This window comes from Drosophila kikkawai, chromosome 3R (assembly GCF_030179895.1).
Source record: "Drosophila kikkawai strain 14028-0561.14 chromosome 3R, DkikHiC1v2, whole genome shotgun sequence".
Lineage (NCBI taxonomy): Eukaryota > Metazoa > Arthropoda > Insecta > Diptera > Drosophilidae > Drosophila > Drosophila kikkawai.
The window spans coordinates 37,176,001-37,196,643 of record NC_091731.1 but is presented as its reverse complement, the minus strand read 5'-3'; the positions used below and the strand labels follow the sequence as shown (position 1 = coordinate 37,196,643).

The 20,643-nt window shown below is 40.3% G+C and overlaps 1 protein-coding gene across 4 annotated transcripts in view; it reads left to right on the top strand.

Moving 5' to 3' along the window:
• The window catches only part of LOC108075716 (uncharacterized protein C2orf42 homolog), a 179,811-nt gene extending 165,505 nt beyond the window's left edge, over nucleotides 1–14,306 (top strand). For all 4 annotated transcript variants that reach the window (XR_011445383.1, XR_011445382.1, XR_001770739.3 and 1 more), the window contains one exon: nucleotides 14,015–14,306. The gene's annotated coding sequence lies outside the window, so the exon portion shown is untranslated. The remainder of the gene's footprint in view (nucleotides 1–14,014) is intronic.
• The last annotated feature ends 6,337 nt before the right edge of the window (nucleotides 14,307–20,643 follow it).

The following is a 20,643-nucleotide window of genomic DNA, read 5'->3' as shown; positions in this document are numbered from 1 at the left end:
CGGCCTGAAACGCTGTGGCGAAGGAACAAAATCCGGTTAAAAATCCTGTTAAGCTAACATTTAAGAGCACAAAACGAGAGGTGCGACTGCGCAAAAAAATATTAACAGAGGTTTAAATGTTAAGTACGAAATGGCAAAGGAACATTGAGTTCCCCCCGCAGGTACTCTCTCCTCTCATTATTGGCATGCAAATATGAAGTTTTGGGAAACATGAAAACAATATTTTCAATCAAGAGTGGGTTTAGGTCCAGCGAAAAACCCACCATTTTCCCCAAAGGTCAGCCAGTTTTCAGTTGCAGGGTCTCCTTTGGTGGCTACTGTAACCTCAGGCATCATCGGGAGACTCCTGTTTGCAGCCTTGTATCCTGCCGACTTAGGTGGATTTGTGTGCTGACATTTGGTTTGGCCGTGCGGTCGCCTTAAGTGCTCGAATGGTCTACAGCTGAGTCGCAGGACCAGTATAAGGATACCCATATCCACACCTCCTTGCCCAATGGCTGGCAGTGGCAGGACACACAAGGAACAACGTATATATTAAACGCTTTCGACCTGTTGGTCCTGCTAGAGGTGGCAGGTCCATCTCAGAGTTATGTTTAAATATTAAAATAGTTTACCCTAGAAAAAAAATCCTTTAAAGGCTGAACTGATTAAAAATCAAGGATAGGTTTTTCTAGAAAAATGAAACCAGCTTTATTTTTATGATTCCTGTAAGTTGAAGGTTTGTTTCTTCTGTAATCCTTGAATCCTACCTCTGTTTTAAAGCTGCTCCTTTAGGCTGAGGCCTCTCCCTGCTGATTAAGTCCTTTCTTGCCTCCCGAAACAAGGACTCACGCACATCGCTAGCCTAATACCGCATTTGGGAATGGATGCCAGCGGCTGGCAAACAGTTGAAACTCGCACAACTCTGCATTTCATGGCGCGACTCCTGTCTGCGGGTGCGTCTAGAATGTGTGTGTGTCTGAGTGTGTGTGGTGTGTGTGGTGTGTGTAAGTGTGCGGCGGAGATAAACGCGCACCTGGTCCGGAATGCAGGTGAGTTGCATTCAACCGCAAGCAGCACACGTCGGGGGTAAAGTCGCTTAGAGTTTGAATGCAGAATCCGACTTGGTTTCGAAGGAATGCTAAAAAACTAAAAATACTAGAGTGATTTTACATAATTTTATTTAAATAATAATATTAAACTAAGGTACTTTCTATTTAAAACAAAGAGTTATAAACCAAATTTTCTATATATAACATATATCAACTTTAAAAGTTTGTTTTTTAATTAGAAATCGATTCAAAGTTAAAAAATCTTAGCTTTTAAACCAAAACTTCAATTTTGATTAACTTTGTTTTTAGTTTCTCCATTTAGAATTCGTATTAAAACCTCTTAGATCATGTCCTTTGTCCTCGAACAGAATATAAGTAATCCCTGCACTCTTTCCCCAAGTGCATACTCATCGAGAGGGAAATGAAGGCAACAACTCGCGCTATTCAAGATTACTTATTTAGCCCCTTCGACACAGCTCTTGCTACTTAGTGGTCATACAGCCACCCCTTATGGTCCAAAACAGCCCCCGGAACCCCTGCTCCGATAGTGGCCATTAAGCTATCCCTCTCAGGGCTTATGAATAATGTGCACGATTTGCGGACGCCATAAATAATACGCAAATCGAAAGCGCGCTCTCGCCCTCTAATTGAAAACGCTCGACTGGGGAGCGGAAATCCAAGAGATGAGGTATAGGGGGAGATGAGAATGGGCATCGGAATAAATACGGGCAGAGGGGATGGGGGATGTGAGGGAGAAGGGGTCGGTCGGTCAGATGGGGATAACTCGCTGCTGCCAAATAGATTCATTCGTTTTGCCAATTAGACAGCCCAGACACGTGTCGTAAGCTTATATCCGCAGTGAACACTGGACAGCTAGGTTTTTGCTAGTTTGTTTTATTAAATAAAATAAATTAAGTAAAATTAAATAAATAAATATGATCTATAAATGTTATTTGAATATAATTAAACTTATAAACTTTTAGTGAAGAATAGAGAACTTTAACATTTCAAATGGTATACAAAATACTATTACTTTATTCATTTTCTCATGTAATATTTTGATATTTTCCGACTTCTTTAAATTCCAATTTTATATACAAATCCCCTGAAAAACGCCCATCCCTGCTCGACAGTGTAATTTATCTGTTCGAGTTGAAGAGTTCAAGCTGGGCTAGCCTGACGATTGAGGATATCCGTGAGCTTACAACCATTGGCCGTTAACTGTTAACTGGATGGTGGTGGGCCCTTGGCCCCTGGCCTTGCTTATAGCCTCGCCAAAGACAAGGACTTTAGACGGCAGGGCGAATAAGGAACACCTCCGCCCCATAAGTGGGCCAAAAGTGCGCACTTGAACTACACACGTAACAGTTAGCGTTAGCGGCGGCGTGCTTTTATGGCCAAAGAACAGGTCGGGCCAGAACTAGACAGGGCGAGGAAGGAAGATGAGGCTATGAAATTTTACTGTCCTACATTGTACCAACAGGCACTTAAACTTTTTAACACCAATTTAATCAACTGAACAACAGCATTCGACACTAGTTGCCCCCCTGACCTTCATGGGGAGCCCTCAGTGAGGGAAACCCAGTCAAGTGAATGGAAGCGTAGGCCTGATTGAGCCCTCAATGATCTGTGAGCCGAGTGATGAGGGATTGCCAGTCAATTATGAACTATGGGAGAGATGGGGGAGGGCCCACATTTGCGGCATTTAAATGGCGACTCGTAAAACATTCTTTCTTTTATGGCTCATACGCCAAATTATTTACAAGCCCAAAACGCCGGGACACTTCTTAATGATTTAACTGTGCTCCAGGAGAGAGAATTGTTGCAGGAAGTGCTCGCACTTCCTGGTTTAATTCCTTTGACGTGACCGGGACCAGGGACGGAGGGGATTGCTCAGAGTTTAAGTCAAGCCAAAGGTGCACTCGGCACACGGCACTCGGCACTTTTATGGTTTCTTCTTGTTGAACTTGCGCATAGTTTTTCCGCTTTTCCGCCGACAATGTTGCATGTTGCCATCGCAGCGTCGAACAACAAAGAACCAGAAGAAGAAACAAAAAAAAACCTCTAGAGAAACCCAAAATGGAAGCTTTATGGCAGTTGCACAAAAAGCAGAGCGCACAACTCTTACAAATTAACTGGCGACAGCGAAGAGAGCTAATTGGGAAGGACCTCCACTGGTCCTTCCAATTTTCCGCCAAGGAAACTGCGACTGGGACTGAGTATGTAAAACGGCAGTTGACTTTTTGGACGTCATGTCACCGCCATATGGCTGATATGGGGCCCCGTGCCGGGGAACTACTTAGATAACGTTTAAAAGCCAACGACAGCAACTTAAGTCATAACACTTTAAATAACGACAACTGCCACGCCCCGCCAGCACTTGAGACACTTGAAGAAAAGTGGGAAATCAAGTATTATTTAAAAGATATCCTTTTTGCCAGAAGAATGAATATAAAACACAGGGAAAAGGCCTTTTAAGAAGTATGGAAAACTCAGGAATTCAGTTTCAGTTCCCTTATAATCACATTTATTTCATTAAAGCACCTCCCACTTTTTTCAAGTGCAGGGGCTGCCAAAGGGAACACCCTTAACTGAATCAGAGTGAAGTACTGACTGGAGCTCTGCCGAAAAAGGCAACGACAACGACAACGTTGACGACGACGCTTCATTGCAGCAATTTGCATTTTAAGTTGCTAATGACAAAAGTTATAATTGCATAACGCTCGGCTTCGAGGACTACACACTCGGGTGTACTGTGTGTGTGTGGAGTGTGTGTGACGGTGACAGTGACAGTGTGCATTGTATCGCTGTTGAGGTGTTGTTGCAAGGCAGCCGGAAATGAAAAGTAAATCAAATGAGTTGCCGAGTTGCTGCAAGTGCGTTGTACTTCATCAGCGCGCGAGTCGTTCGCTTTTCGTCCATCGTCGTCCTTGCATTTTCCATTTCATTCCCGGCTCTTACCTTCCACACCCATGCCAAACTTGCCACCTGCTCTTTTCCACTCACCTGTCCCAAGGCATCGCAAGGTATCTGTTGCCATGCAACAACGTCAACGGCAATTGGCGACATTTCCATTTCTGATTGCTCGATTTTGGTGGATGCCTCAGGGCTGCCAGGGTGCAAAACCCCCAAAAAGCGAGGAGGATTTAGTTCCCAGAATAGTTTCCTAAAATATTCATCATCAAAAAGGAGTTTTACACTCTTTAATTATAAAGGTTTTACTTCTTGTCTTGTACTTTAATTAGTTTCAAATTCAATAATACCTGAAATCAATTTAAATCCTGTATTTTTGCTAGGCTATAAAAACGTAATTAATTTCGCTTCATCCGAAAAAGTATACGACAAAGAACATGCAGGAGGAGCGGTAGAAGAAAAGCGCATTTCCCAACTGTCAAACACAAGCTGGCCTTGAGGGCAGGGCTCATTAAGGCGGATGAATAAACAGACAAAAGCAAATGCATTAGCCATGGCCCAGGTGCACACGCCTCCCCTGTGTGTTTTCTGCACAAAGAAAAATATATAGAAATATCAGAACAATTTTTAAATTTTTATAAAAAAACAAAATAGCACACAAAATTATTTATTTAATTAAAAACAATTTTTTAAATAAATTTATGTCTATGAAATCCAATATTATATACAAGAATCGTGTTCAGGGATGCCACAAAAGTCGATCTAAAGTTAAAATTAATATTAATTGTGTCTAGAAATATGCAATTATTCATACACCTTAAATTTTCCATTAATTTTGAAGTTTTAAAGATTTATTCAATATTTTGAAACATCCTTTTTCTTTCAAAATATATTTTTTTAAATACTTCAACGAGAAATGTAAGTTTAGAGGTTAAAAAAGGGATTTAAAAAGAGTTTAAATCCATTTAAATCCCTTTTAAATTCCTAAACTGACCTTTCTTGTCAAATTATTTTAAAAAATGTATTTCTAAAATGTTAAAAATTATTTTAAAATATATTTTAGTATTTAAGAAAACCCAGAATGTTGACTCAATATTTATAATACCTTTTCTTTGCCTGTACCGAGTATATTTCTGTATTTCTATGCTCATATATGCAGGCAAAGCTCTTTACAGTAGAAGACAGGTGCATGAAGGGGTGGCAACACAGGGGGGGTCTAAACGACAGGGGCGGGGACAGGAGAAAGGGACAGGGTCTGGGACGGAGGACAGGACGACACACTTACAGATGAGCTCACATGCGATTCCATCTTTCTCTGTTCTTTGAGGTCACTTTGACAACTGCCAACCGCAGCTAACGGGAAGCTTTGCCACTTACCAACTGAGCAGAGCAGAGCAGAGCGGCTTATTGCGAAAGAGACGGAAATATTCGCCGCAGAGAAAGAGAGAGAGATGGGAACAAATGCCACTTGGCTCTGAGTATCATTAGAGGAAAATGTTAAATACACTTAAACAGAGGAGTTTAAAAGTCAAAAGCGTATGAGTGCGACATAAAAATAAAATGCAACACAACGTGCAGCTACTAGCTAGCGAGTGGCGTGCACAAAAATTAGAAAACATGGCCCACAAAGGGGCGTAAATTGCGGCTAAGAGGATGGTGAGTGGGTGGAGCCGGACCCACTAAAAGCGAGTGTAAATACTTTAGATATTTTTCCCTTTATACTATTTTGAGGGTATATTTATTTTAGTGAGATGTTTGCAATGCAGGAAGGTATTATTTTTCATCTTATAAAATTTTTATAGTTTTGATCAGCACTAACAGCCGAGTCAATCTAGCCAGGTCCGTTGAAAACACATTTGTTTTTGATTTTTTCCAAAAATTTTAAAGGGGGTTTTGATCGGTTTTCGATTCTTTGTAATGATGCAAGAGTATACAAACATTGGCTTACTGAAGAAACCTTCCCTTCTTGTTTTTTTTCTTGCCTGGCCATCCTTGTTGTTGCCACTGCCACCGATTGCAAGTTGCAGTTGTGGCTGCACTATGGAAAAATATCAAAATAATATTATAAAACTTAAAAAATATATTATTCTTTGTTTTAAAAAATATTTAAAAATTTTCTGAACATAGCTCTTTTATTTATGACAGAAATTCTTAGAGAAACCCTCAGAAAGGGGCCCACATTTCGAATATTTTTTCCTTAAAACTTAACCCTCTCTAAGTTTTTGCTATAGTGTACTATTGCGGTTGTTGTTTTTAATATAAAACGTTGATGCTGACGCTGCTTGTTTTTAGTTTTTATACTCGCACCGTCTCTGGCCGCAAAAACAAAAACAAAAGCAAAAACAGACACCCACCCCCCCACATACACAAACACACATGCCATGCATAATACAGGGGGGGGGGTAAGCGGCTACCAACCACCCCCTTTTCCAGCCCAAAATGCTTAGCCAAGTCCTCGACATAAATAGGAAATGCTAAGCAGCAGCGGCGGCAAAGGAAAACCCGAAAGGGACAGCAGCGCCAAAATGAAATATAAATAAATGTGCATGCCAAAGCAGAAAATCAAAGGGCACACATTATGCATATTGCATGGAAACCACCCTGCAGGAGTCCCCAAGCCAAACCAGCCCCACCCCCAACCCTTGTCCCTGCCACCCCTTATAAATTATTAATTGACCCGCACAGATTGCTTCTCGAGGCGGGAAACGAGCACAAAAGAAATCCAGATCTGAGGATCAAGCCGAAAAGCGGTCTTAGTATTTGCGGGGTGGAGCCACCAAAAATGGTTGGCGGGGGAAATAAAACCCATTCGCCAAAATACATTTATTGGCAATGCAATTGTCAATATAAATCAAAGAGAAAACCAACAAGTTCTCGACGCCAATCACCTGAAAAGTGTAGCACAACTTGGCGCATGCATTTGCTGCCATTTACGAGGGACATATAAAACCACTTTGCCCCAGCACCTACGGCAAAAGAGCTGCAAGAGCACTGGGGATTCTTTAAGTAAGAAAAACACTTTCATTAATAGAGTAACTTATACTTTATTTTACAACAAAAGTTTTAGTTATTCTGCAAAGCATGGGATTCTTTATAGCTCTGAAGAATTTGCATCCTTAGTGAGTTTTTTCTACGATTCAAAAATAGATTAAAGATACAAAATTGCTTATGATATTAATATACCCCTACAGGGTATTATAATTTCAGTCAGAAGCTTGCAGCCAAATGAAGGAGTCATTTCCGACCCTATAAATCATATATATTCTTGATCAGTATCAAAAGCCGAATCGATCTAGCCATGTTTTGGAAGAAACATTTTTCACAACTATTTTTGAAAATGTTATAAGGGGTTACATCATTAAAATTGTCAAAAATTGAATCAAATTTAAATTTTTTAAAATTTCAAATTTAGTATGCAGACTTATTAACCTAAGAAAACCTAGCACAGTAAAGCTTTCCGAACTGAATTTAATGGATTTTTGGCTTAGTTATGATGGATTTTCTATACGATTCAATGATCCCATACGAACTTCAAACGGCTTCCCTAAATTACCTTCCTTTTGCTTTTCTTTTTACTATTAATTCAAAATCTTCTAATTACTTTATAACTTGTCCGATTGGTTGTGAAAGCAGCACTTAAAATTCTCAGTCCTCTTATATGAATTATGACTCAAGTATGACCTTAAGTATGCTCCCTGCAAATAGCCTTAGTCATAATTTTGGCATTGCCCCTTTGGCTTATTAGGTGCCCCGCACTGCAGTGCAGTGCATGCATAAGATAATCATATTTCTTGCTCGCATGGAAGGCACCCTAGTAGCCCCTGCCGAACCCCCTCCAACTGCAACTAAATAATACAAACTAAGTGTGTACAAGCCAAGCTGGCAAATTACGAGTTTCCGAAGAGGAGGGAAGAAGGGAGCCCCGCTTGGCTTTTGGGCTCCGTGGACGCAGCTTGGTGCATTTGGCTGCCAGCTGGCAGGAAACTAAAATGGAAAGCGCAAAAGTGGCTGCCAACAACAAGAGCGGCAAGAACAACATCTTTCTGAAAACAACAAAAGTCAAATTAAATTTCGCATAATTTTTTTCCCCCTCTCTCTCTCTCTCAGTTTGTTGCTTTTATTATTATTTTCTGAAGGACCAAAAAGTTTTTTGTTTTTGCGGCTTGGCTTGAACTTTCTTTTGCGGGGTTTTTTGGCCACATGTCGCATTTGCTTTTATTTGTTGTTTTGGCGCAGTTTTCTTGTGCATTTTCCACGAACTTGAACCAAATATGATGCATCAGTCTCAGAGAAAGTTCTGGGGAGCCTGCGAGGCACAAATCAAATTCAAAAGTGGCCCAATGAGGCGCACGAATCTAATTAGTTTGCCAGCTTAACGCAGGGGGGGAGGATGAGATGGTAGCGGGGAGAGCTGGCAGAAGCGGAAGCGGAAGTTTGCCATCGCCATCGTCATTGCCATTTGCCATTTGCCATCACCATCGCCATTCGCCATTCGCCGCTGTTGTGTGCTCTTCAAGCAATTAGCCAAACTAAAGGCAGTTAGCCCTCTTCGGCCTCCGCTTGGGTCATCCCTTTTCCCCTCAGCTGGGCCACAAGAGCACTGTGAGAAAATAGGGCTTATTATATTTCTTATTTCCTATTAAATAACTTTTACAAAAAGCTGCCAAATGCAAAGAAATCTTGACTATAAACCGATTAAAAATATCTAGAAAATATGAAAAACAAATTGTTTTCTTCTCCTATAAACATAATAATATAAATTAACTTTAAACTATCTAGAAAATGTACAAAAAGTAATAGTTTTCTTATTAGAAGTTAACCTTTCTTCTCCCAGTGCTTGCGTAGCCCCAGTCAATGCATGTAAGCAGCCTGCCAGCTCCATTCAAACCCGAGCCTAATGTCACCGTTCCCCTGTCCCTGTCCTGCCACTGTGCCCACCTCTGCCCACCTGGTGATTCCGTTCAGGACTCGACTGTTCAGAGCGTTGAAACAATGGCACCTCACCACGCCGACACACGTACAACAATATAAACAAAAGGCGGCGGCCAGCTCCTCTCCCTTCCCCCTGCCCCCTCTCTGTGTGTGTGCTCGGCGCTAATCTGCACTAAATTGTTGTTTATTTTTTGGCTTTAAACGCTGTGTTTAGTCCGCAGTCCGGAGTCCGGACAGTGCGGAGCCCTGTCGCTACCCTTGGCTGATTTTGCGTGGCAATTGGCCATTGAGCGAGCTGGCTAATTAGCCGGTCGCTCTTTGTCCACTTGGCGACTTGGAAATACCCGTGGCAGATTCAGATTCAGTGGCAGAAGGGGTAGAGGGGGCACTGAGGCATATATTAAAAATTAATACGTCAAGTTGCGCGGTACAAAAGTGTGTAAATGCATATTTATGAGCTACTCAGCTTGCAGCTTGTGATTAGCTGCAGTTTAGATAGATTGCGGAAGAAGAGGAGGTAACTTGGGCAATTCAAGGGTCTATAATTATGTTTGGACATGGGCGTGGCAGGGGGGATAATGATAGGTTAAATTGTAGGAAGCAAGTCGGGTAAATGTCGAGACGTTATGTGGCAGTTAGGAGAGAAGTAATTCATGCGGATGTTTGTTGAGCTATTTTTATATAAAAGTTCAAATTTTTATTTTAAAATATATTCCAGAGTGCAGAAAAACCCTAACTATTTTGTATTTGTAATTAGTATTCTTTTGGCTCAACACTCGTGTATCTTGTGTGGAATTTTGTAGTTATAAAGCCAGAGAAACACACCGGTGTGTCGTCTAATTTTTGCTTTTCCCAGCAGAGGCAGCTTGAAATTCCCCAAATGAGTCAAAGCCAAAGCAGATGCACTGGCTTTTGGCCTTAGCAGGCTTTTGGCCAGGTGCTGCTGCTGCAATTCTATTAACGCCTTTTGAGAGCAAGCAGACTCAAAGGATTGTGTGGATGAATTTCCCGCGGGGAAAAGCCACAAAGTTGCGCGCTCAACGGGGCATAAAACGTAATTAGTTTTTAATTGATTTAAGCACAAGTAATGTTGATTAAACGAAGGCTGTCGCGGGTATGGCCAGCAATCTTCCAGAGTCTCGACTCCTGACAGCGGCAGCCACATGACAACAATGTGACAGCGACAAGCGGGCGGGAGAGAGAGACTCCACTGTACTTGTCCACACACTCCCTGGTCTATGCCCCAGGGCCCGTTCCCTGCCTGCTCATATTTTCTGTCGGAGCTGTCAAGGCGACTGAGCACTGAGCACTGAACAGTGGAAGCTGCAACTGCAACTGGAAATGCAACTGCTGCTGCTGGTGCTGCTGCAGCCCCGCAAAGTTCCTTGTTGACAGCTACCAACAAAAGTCCTGACATGGCAGGAGCAGGGAATTACTGGCAACAAAGTGGGACAGTTCCTGGACCCCCCAGTGGTGTCGAAGTTCATGCGGAATCAGCAGGAGAACCTGTCTCTCCAGACCACCAAAGTGAGGACAAACCAACCGCACTGACTCTTGGGGGTTTCCCTAAACATTCGGTGGCCAAAAGCCACTTAGTCTAAAGGCTTTTGCAAAAGGATACTAGCCAGCAATCAATTAATGAACTAAAAGGTGTCAGAGAAGAAATAGTCCAGGCAAGAAATCTCTGTAAAATATCTTAAAGTAAAGCTTACTTGTTCTTGTAAAAGAATTAATTAATCTACATTTTGGTTGAGTGAAGAAGTCCTTCTTAGCCCTTCCACGATCTCCTGGTCGGACTGCTTGGCACCATCTGGGCCTATCTTCCCGCCTATTTGCACTCGATGTGCGCTAATTTGATTGTGTTCATGTGATAAACACAGGGCCACCAAACCCAGGATCTCCAAGTGGAACTGGAACTGAGTCCTGGAACAGCCAAACGGTTAGCAAGGATCTCCCGGCGGCGGCGGCCAACGGCTTCGACTTCCGACGATAGGCAGCCAGCTGGGCCACACATCCGGTGGCAAATAATTTGCGGGCCTCTAATACGATTTTGCGATTTATTCGCCCAGGCAGCCGGGGCCGACAAAGACAAAGGACAGACACGCCAGGACGAAGGAGGCGAAAGTTCACAAAATTCAGAATCAGAATCCGAAACCGAAGGGAAGGCCAGATAAGGCACAAGTCAAGGGGGAGAATGGATGGAGAACTATGCAAAGTAATCAGGGAAACGTAAACGGAAAGTCTAGAGCACGATATCTTAATGAAGTATCGATTGCCAGACATCCTGCTACCCCCAATGTGTGTGTGTGTGAGTGTGTGGGTGTTTAAGGATTTGGCGCGGGGCTAAAGATATTTTTAAATGACATTTTCCCTGGAAAGACACAATGGCGCAACTGAATGAAAAGGCGTTACGCTGGCAAAGTTTCATTATAATTATGCCCAGGCCACAAGCAAGGGTTTCCCTGAGCTGGAAATTCTAGGAAAAGTGCTCAAAACTAATCAAATTCAAACAGGACGCTTCCCTTTCACACCCACACAATGCCAGAGATGCCAGAAAATCCTTTTATTTAACTAAAAACTATCTCTATAAAACTTGAGATATATATTTTTAATTCAAGTACAAATTTCTTTATTTATTAACTTGGAAAAAAATTTTATATATTTTTTCTAACCCAAAAATAAATCCTTTTTAAAAAGGCCAAGCTGCCAGTTCTGCTCCTCTTTGGAGGCCGCCCCCGGGGGCCACATTCCGGGCTTCATTTGCTTGTTTAGCGCTTATCGCTGGCCGTAATCCCAGCTCATTTCGCCTGTCAGCCAGTCAGTCACTGAGTTCAGTCACTCTTCATTGGCCTGGCAACCGATTGCGATACGCAAACGGAGCCCAAACACAGTCAAAGGCAAAAAAAAAGGACATATAAAACGACAAGTAGGGGGCGGCTTTTTTGTTGTTTAATTATTTAAAATGCGAAAAACTTTTCGGTTTTCTTTATGCCTCGCCGATTTGTGCAGTCTAAAAAGCACGCATGCGAAATCCCAAATGAGTTCATTAGGGCGGGTCCTGGCGAGAGGTCCTGTGTCAGGTGGAAAGCTCGCTAAATATTCAATAAGCGGCAATTTTTGCAGCATACAAATGGGCGCATTAGGGGCGTAATTTACAATCGACGCTGGCAGAGGCACAGCCGACAAATATGCGCACACAAAAGTCGAAAGGAAAGCAAAAGCAGGACGTAGGACGTAGGACCCAGTACCCAGACGTAGTTTCCATCCAGGATATTTATGCATGCATGAGTCGAAGTGGAGCGAGCGGAGTGTGTAACCAAATGAGTCAAAAGGGAGACATTACTCATGCCGGAAACTGGCGAAAAAAAAATACACCGAGCAGAGCCAAAAACCCTGCAAAATCACTTACACACCCCTGAAAGCTTTAAGTTTTGGCCGAAAGTCGCAGGGAAATTGCCATCAACTGGCTTCTTAATTAGTGAAAGTATCCTTAAGTAGGTTTTGAAGGTGCGGAGGAGGGAAATTCGAGAGGAAACAGGAAAGAAAAGTGTCTAAAAATAATTCGTAATTCATTTAAGTCTTTTTAATTTTTTCCCAAATCTCTAATCTTGTCAAGCATATTTATATCTTATTTATTTTCCTAAAATCTTATTATATTTAAATAAATATTTTAAATAATGGTAAAAACCCTTAAATAATTCCCCCATTATTAAACAACTTTAAGCCTCAGATGGAAGCCAAATTGAAATGTGTTATCAACACGGTTTTAATTAGTGGAAAAAAATCGCAAGGCGACGCTGAAGATGTGAAAAGCGTGGAATAAAAGTCATTTCGGTCTCTAACCATTCCCTCCTCCCCAGAGGAAATCGCAATAGAAATGCCGAAATGATGCCAAGGTGGAATGTCTGGGCAATGCAGTCGGCTTCCTCTGATTTTTAGAGAACCCTCCTTCGTCCCGCATCCCAGTTTTCGGGCAACTTTGCTGCTTGTTAGGAGGAAACAATGTCAAACTCATTAGTGCTCCCAAAAGGCTTTCTTTTACACTGAACACAAACTTACACTCGCACACTCGCATTACTATAATACACGCGGTGGGCTTCCTGTCGCTAGAAGTGTCCTTGCCCCGCCCGAGTGTGTGGGTGTGTGTGTGAGCAGACGCTTTGAACTTTTTCTTGGCGTATACTTAATGGATTAATGAGATTTTTTGTTTGCCCAAGCCAACAGCAGGCGGAGGCGGGCGCCTAGAAAACGTAAAAGGACCAGAGGCAGCTGGCAATCTGAGGAGAAGGAAAGGTAGCTGAAAATGGATAAAGGATAAGGGAGGCGTCGTTGAAGGCGAGGACAAGGTGCCAGGGAAGCTGAAAACAAGAAGGTGGCCTCAACTGAACGATTTTCTTTTTTTTTTTCTTAAGTAAACACTGTTTATGTCCAAAACGGTGCCAATGGGTTGTGCCACTACATGCGAGGTCGTTACTTTAAAGAGTCAAGAAAGGATATTTTAACGGGGGTTAGTTTAAAAAATTCTAAGAATTCAATTACATTAAAATTATATGCTTAAATGAAGAGAAGGCGGAACTAAAATATATTTAATATATTATAATATAATATTAAAGATATTTTATGAATAAATATTAAGAGCTATTAAAATCAAGATAATCGATTCCCAATATTACAAATAGCTCGTTCTTCTTATTTTCTTCTTCATAAATATTTATTTAAATATATTTTAAAACCTCTTTAATTTTGCAAATCATAAAAAATATTATACAACCCCAGGCATTACTATTCTTCTAAAAAATTCATCCAATTCATCATTGGTCTTCTTGAAGAGAATTTATAATTTTTTTCAGTGAAGCATCCATTTCCGACCCTATAAACCATATATATTCTTGATCAGCATTAACAGGCGAATCTTTTAAGACATGTCCGGGCAAAATTTTTTTTGGAGCCATTTCTTAAAAATTTTAATTAAAATTCTCAAAATTTGATAAAATTTTCAATTTCTAACTAAGTATGCAGATGTGTAAACCTTATAAAAACTAACATAACGCCGCTTTCCGAATGCAAATTAAGGCATTTTTGACAGAATTATGCCTTTTTTAGTTTTTAATTTTCTGTTTTTCTCATTTCAATTACAGACTTTCCATCGTCATTGCCATCGCCATCGCTCCTAGTCATCAGTACCACCCACCCCGGACAAGAACCAAGGGAAAGGACCAACGACACACGCAAAAGGATGGTGGATAAGGGATGGGAATGGAGGAACAGGGATCAGGAATCAGGGATAAGGAGAGAGCACCGCCAGTCAGGTCTGCCGGCTACTTTTACAACAACAGCAACGAACACAACAATCAACATTTTAATTTTAAAATACTTTATTTTATTCTTTGTTAATGAACCTAAATAAAAACAATGAAATACATTATTTTATATTATTTTGTGTTTTTTTATTTTTCCTATATAAGAACAATGAAATGAGCATCACTGGCAGTTAGTGAGATGCCTATAATTTATAAAAAACCCTCATAAATGTATTTTAATTATTTTTTTAGTTTTATTGCCGCTTTAAAAGGCGTTTTCCTAATTTTTCTTTTATTTTCCTGGTTCAAATCAAAAAGTAAAAAAATTGCATACCTTTAGGCATTTTTAAATATTATTTGGTAATTTTTGCGGCATCTTTTGGGTTGAATTTAGAAGTCGTTGATAAAAAATATAAAGTAAGGTATACTTTTGGGCGGGGATGTAAAAAATTGCCTACTTTTAGGCATTTTAAAATATAAGTTGGTCATTTTTGTGGCATCTTTTGCGCTGAATTTTTAAGTCTTTGATAAAAAAAAATATAAAGTAAGGTATACTTTTGGGCGGGGATGCAAAAAAATGCACACTTTTAGGCATTTTAAAATATAAGTTGGTCATTTTTGTGGCATCTTTTGCGCTGAATTTTTAAGTCTTTGATTTAAATATAAAGTAAGGCATACTTTTGGGCGGGGATGAATGCAACTTCACTTCCGAACTTCCGCCTTCTGAACTTCCGCCTAAAAGATGCCACGTTTTTAATAGAAATCCCCAAAAGTATGGTTTAATTTTTTTATTTTGCCACTAACTGCCAGTGATGCTCATCTAGCTATTTTGCTAAATAGCTCATAACTCGGCCAAAAACGCATGAAATTCAACTGTTCTGAGTTGCCCTTTTTAAGCTTAACAAAACTGCATACTCAGTTTTGCTAAAATACTTACCTATAATTTATAAAAAATGTAAGCAAAAAATCAGAAAAACCCTCATAACTCGGCCAAAAACGCATGAAATTCAATTCGGAAAACTGTTCTGAGTTGCCTTTTCTAAGCTTAACAAAACTGCATACTCAGTTTTGCTAAAATACTTACCTATAATTTATAAAAAATGTAAGCAAAAAATCAGAAAAACCCTCATAACTCGGCCAAACACGCATGAAATTCAATTTGGAAAGCTGTTCTGAGTTGCCCTTTTTAAGCTTAACAAAACTGCATACTCAGTTTTGCTAAAATACTTACCTATAATTTATAAAAAATTCAAGCAAAAAATCAGAAAACCCCTCATAACTCGGCCAAAAAAGCATTAAATTGAATTCGGAAAGCTGTTCTGAGTTGCCTTTTCTAAGCTTAACAAAACTGCATACTCAGTTTTGTTAAAATACTTACCTATAATTTATAAAAAATGTAACCAAAAAATTAGAAAAACCCTCATAACTCGGCCAAAAATGCATGAAATTCAATTTGGAAAGCTGTTCTGAGTTGCCTTTTCTAAGCTTAACAAAACTGCATACTCAGTTTTGCTAAAATCCTTACCTATAAAAATGTGAACCACACAACTCGGCCAAAAATGCATGAAAATCAAAACCTAGTAAGCAGTTTTGTTAGGCTTAGAAAATGCAACTCAGAACAGCTTTCCGAATTGAATTTCATGCGTTTTTGGCCGAGTTATGAGCTATATAGCAAAATAGCTAGATGAGCATCACTGCCATTATGCCCGATTTTATTGCCCCCACCAATATGGCAATATAGCTAGATGAGCATCACTGATGCTAATGAGCATCACTGATGCAAGTGAGCAAAATTTTTCATACAATTTGGCCGCTTTCCAAACTGGGGTAACAGGCGAACAGAAACCAGCAGCAAGCAACTGAAAACTGGTATAAACTGTTATAAAAACTTTTGGGCAAAAATAATAATTGGTATAAACTGTTATATTTCATTTTATGCATGTATACCTATTTGTTGCCGACAACAACAGCTTGATGGCAACAACAACCTTTTTACAACAACATCCCTACAGCAGCCCATCCAAATTTTTGAACATTTCCATGCAAATTGCCCGTTTCCCAAATTGGGGTAACAGGCGAACAGAAACCAGCAGCAAGCAACTGAAAATTGGTATAAACTGTTATAAAAAGTCCAAGTTTCGAACCATTGATCTTGGAGTAAGCGTAGACTCAAACCAGATGTGACCATATTGTAAATTTTTTGGCTAAAATGTTGCTTAAATGCACCTGGGCACACTGAAACTGACTTTGCATCAGTGATGCTCATCTCCATCAGTGATGCTCATCTAGCTATATTGCAATATTGGGAGGCTATAAAATCGGGCTTAATGGCAGTGATGCTCATCTGGCTATATTGCAATATTGGGAGGCTATAAAATCGGGCTTAATGGCAGTGATGCTCATCTAGCTATATTTCTTTATTGGGACAAAATAAATAGATGAGCATCACTGATGCAAAGTCTGATTTTATAGCCTCCCAATATTGCAATATAGCCAGATGAGCATCACTGCCATTAAGCCCGATTTTATAGCCTTCCAATATTGCAATATAGCTAGATGAGCATCACTGATATAAAGTCTGATTTTATAGCCTCCCAATATTGCAATATAGCCAGATGAGCATCACTGCCATTAAGCCCGATTTTATAGCCTCCCAATATTGCAATATAGCTAGATGAGCATCACTGATGCAAAGTCTGATTTTATAGCCTCCCAATATTGCAATATAGCCAGATGAGCATCACTGCCATTAAGCCCGATTTTATAGCCTCCCAATATTGCAATATAGCTAGATGAGCATCACTGATGCTAATGAGCATCACTGATGCAAGTGAGCAAAATTTTTCATACAATTTGGCCGCTTTCCAAACTGGGGTAACAGGCGAACAGAAACCAGCAGCAAGCAACTGAAAACTGGTATAAACTGTTATAAAAACTTTTGGGCAAAAATAATAATTGGTATAAACTGTTATATTTCATTTTATGCATGTATACCTATTTGTTGCCGACAACAACAGCTTGATGGCAACAACAACCTTTTTACAACAACATCCCTACAGCAGCCCATCCAAATTTTTGAACATTTCCATGCAAATTGCCCGTTTCCCAAATTGGGGTAACAGGCGAACAGAAACCAGCAGCAAGCAACTGAAAATTGGTATAAACTGTTATAAAAAGTCCAAGTTTCGAACCTTATGGGAGCAAGCGAAAGTCAGCGAAGACTCAAACCTGGCTTCTTTCCCAAAATACAACTTTGTGTTGTCTGCTCTCTTCTTTTCTTGACACTTGCTATCCCTCTCTGAGCTGCCTGCCCAGAGTTGCATTTTGGGAAAACAGCCGTTACTTTCGCTTGCTCCTAAATGGTTCGAAACTTGGACTTTTTATAACAGTTTCAGGTGCTTGCTGTTGGTTTCTGTTCGCCTGTTACCCCAATTTGAGAAACAGGCAAATTGCATGGAAAATAAATTATTATTTATTTCCCCCGTAAATTAAAATGTACGATATTTATTAAATAAAAATTATTTATTTAATTTTTTAATTAGATTATATTATTTATTTATTTAATTTAATATCTAAAACTATATTTAATATCTAAAAATGAATTATTTTAAATAACTATCGCACATCGATAGCATGAATTTGCCTTGAAAATTCAGCATACCGATATTTATTTACCAGGCGCACAGAAAACACAGCAAGTAGCTGGTGTTTCTCAAAACAAAACAAAGTAACGGCTTCCTTCCCAAAATACAACTCTGGGCAGGCAGCTTTCTGTTTCTTCTGGACACTTGCTATCCCTCTCTGCCTGCCGAGAGTTGCATTTTGAGAAAACAGCCATTACTTGCGCTTGCTCCTAAAAGGTTCGAAACTTGGACTTTTTATAACAGTTTTCAGTTGCTTTCAGTTGCTGTTTTCCCAAAATACAACTCTGGGCTGGCAGCATCGCTTTAAGTAACGGCTTCTTTCCCAAAATACAACTCTGTGTTGGATGAAAATGAAAATTGTTTACCCTCCTTAAAAAAAATTCCCAGCTAAGCTCTCCAATCAGCGCCAGCATTCTAACCCCGAAAATCCGTTTATCTTCCTGGAGAACCACAAGGAGAATATACGGAACCCAAAAGGCAATTCAGATACAAAACAGAACTAGACAAAAAACAGTCACAGAAACACTCAAAACACTCGGTCAGACCAATTGCTCAGAATCAGAGGCAGGGTTAGAGTTAGAGTCCGCCTTCTTCACGAAGCGTTTTCCCCGCAGATCGGAGCCCTCTTTAGTGTCATAATCACAGGACATGGCAAAAAGCGTTGACACTTTTTTCACACTTGGCCAGCTCCCACCAGGACGTGGCAGGACGTGGCAGGAGTGGAGCTCAGCCAACGAAGAGCAGCTGGCAATGGGGCCAAGTCAGAGCGCAAATGACTTTGAATTATTTGTTTACCTGGGCGACTGCCTGGTGGCCTTTTACCTGTCAACAGTCTCCGGCGAAGGGTGCAGCAGTAGCAGCCTCTACTCTCTCATTAGAAGATAATGCCCTTGCGGAGAGCTGAGTTATTTTTGGGAAAAGTTTTGTGAAATATTTATTGAAGAATTTGAAATAAAATTCTTTGAGCTAACCAAAGAAACATAATCTTCTATGATATGTCTGGTAAACCAATCTTAATTAAGACCCCATTCTTAACTTACAGTTCCCTTAATAAAATAGTATTTCTTCCATCAAAAATTAACTGCTGGTTGTTAGCTTCCCATAAATCTTAAAGACAACCTCCCATAAGGGTATTAGAAGCTCCGACCTATCGAAGTTATCCTTTGGCTGCGGTTGTTTTTGTTTTTCTCCCTTGTTTGTGGCCAACACAAGCAACACGCACCTTTGTGCGTAACAAATCGCAGCCATAAACAGGCAAAAAGGGAAATCCCCCAAGAACACCGACTGCTGCCTACAAAAATATCCTGCGAGAGGATAAAGTGCGGGCGGGTACGGGAAGAACCTGCCATAATAATTCACAATTTTTCACAGTTAAGTGTCAGCGGTTGCGTCGCTCACAATTGCCGGGCTCGCTAAGCGGGGGCACTAAATCAACCGAACGAGCGACCAGCAGCCGGCGGAAGAAATAAAGCCTAATCCCGGCGTCCTTGTATCACGCGGCGTATGCGCGATATTCGCGCTCACAGGGGGCAGGTGCAACACCGGCCACAATTACTTGATTATAGCTCATGCTGTGGGGAGTGCAGGAGGGGGTGTGTGTATGCATTTGTCCAGGCAAAAATACGAGAACATCTGGCAGCTTCCGGGCAGTGACAGTGACAAGCCCATTAGCCCTTGGCCAAGTGCAATGTTTGAGCAACAAACTAGAGGCTGCATAGTGGAATTTTTTGAGATTATTTGTAAGATAAATATTTAAGTAATTAAAATTAGAGATAATATGAGAGTAAACTTGGAGATACTCATTTGAAAATGCTTATAAATTCTTAGGATTGAGTTAAGGGAATTATTTCTTAAATAACTATTGACTTTAGGAGATATTAAAAAGGTTTAACAATTTAGTAAAACAAATTCAGACGTTCCTATTTTATTCAACCTTTTAAGTATTTATTGCTCAAGTCCAATTATAATTTTTATAATTAATTAAACTCGCTCAAAGTCAACCTACAAAAGTTTATAAATAAAATCCACTGTTCTCAAGACCTCTCCCTGGCATGTCATGAGTTTTCACGGCATTTATTTGGTTGCCTGGCGTTGCCGGAACGCCACTTTAACTGTCACCACCAAAGAAACATCAGAATCCAGGACTCCCAGACTCCAGGACCGCCAGACTCCCAGTCTTCCCAGACCAAACAAAAGCCAGCAGCCAGGCAGGAGCAACTGCAACTGGCCAGCAAACAAACACGCACCCCACGTCCTGGCTTCCAGCTCCTGCGAGCTAAAGGATCCTGGCTGTGGGGCCACCTTTTGATGTCTGAATACGCATTCAACTCTAAGCTGTCTTCAAAGTTTGATATATGAGCCACAGCACTTGGTCCGAGTCCGTGACTTTAAGGGTGCAATTAAAGTAAGCATCAAAAATATATTACAAGGGAAATGTGAGCCAGAGCCCTTGACTTTTCGAAGCATAAAATATTTTATTTCATAATTGTTTTAAATGCAATTTTGTTTACAACTTTGTTTTTAATCTGCAAGCTTCTCAGGTTTCTATTAAATTTTTATTGTAAAGATTAAGACATATTTTTAGTCTTGCTTGGAAAAAAGCAGCTTAATTTAAGTATTTATTTGGCTCCGAATTTAAGGGAAATATTTTCACAATTGACTTTTTTTATTTGCCAAAAGTTTAAGCCAATTATTGTGGAGTCCCTGGGAAATGAGCAAAACTTGTTGGCATCAATGAAGACTTTTCCAGCAATCATAGGCGAAAAATACAAGAGATATATATATATGAACTCTCTCATATAACCCTTGTGCACTGTCCACTTT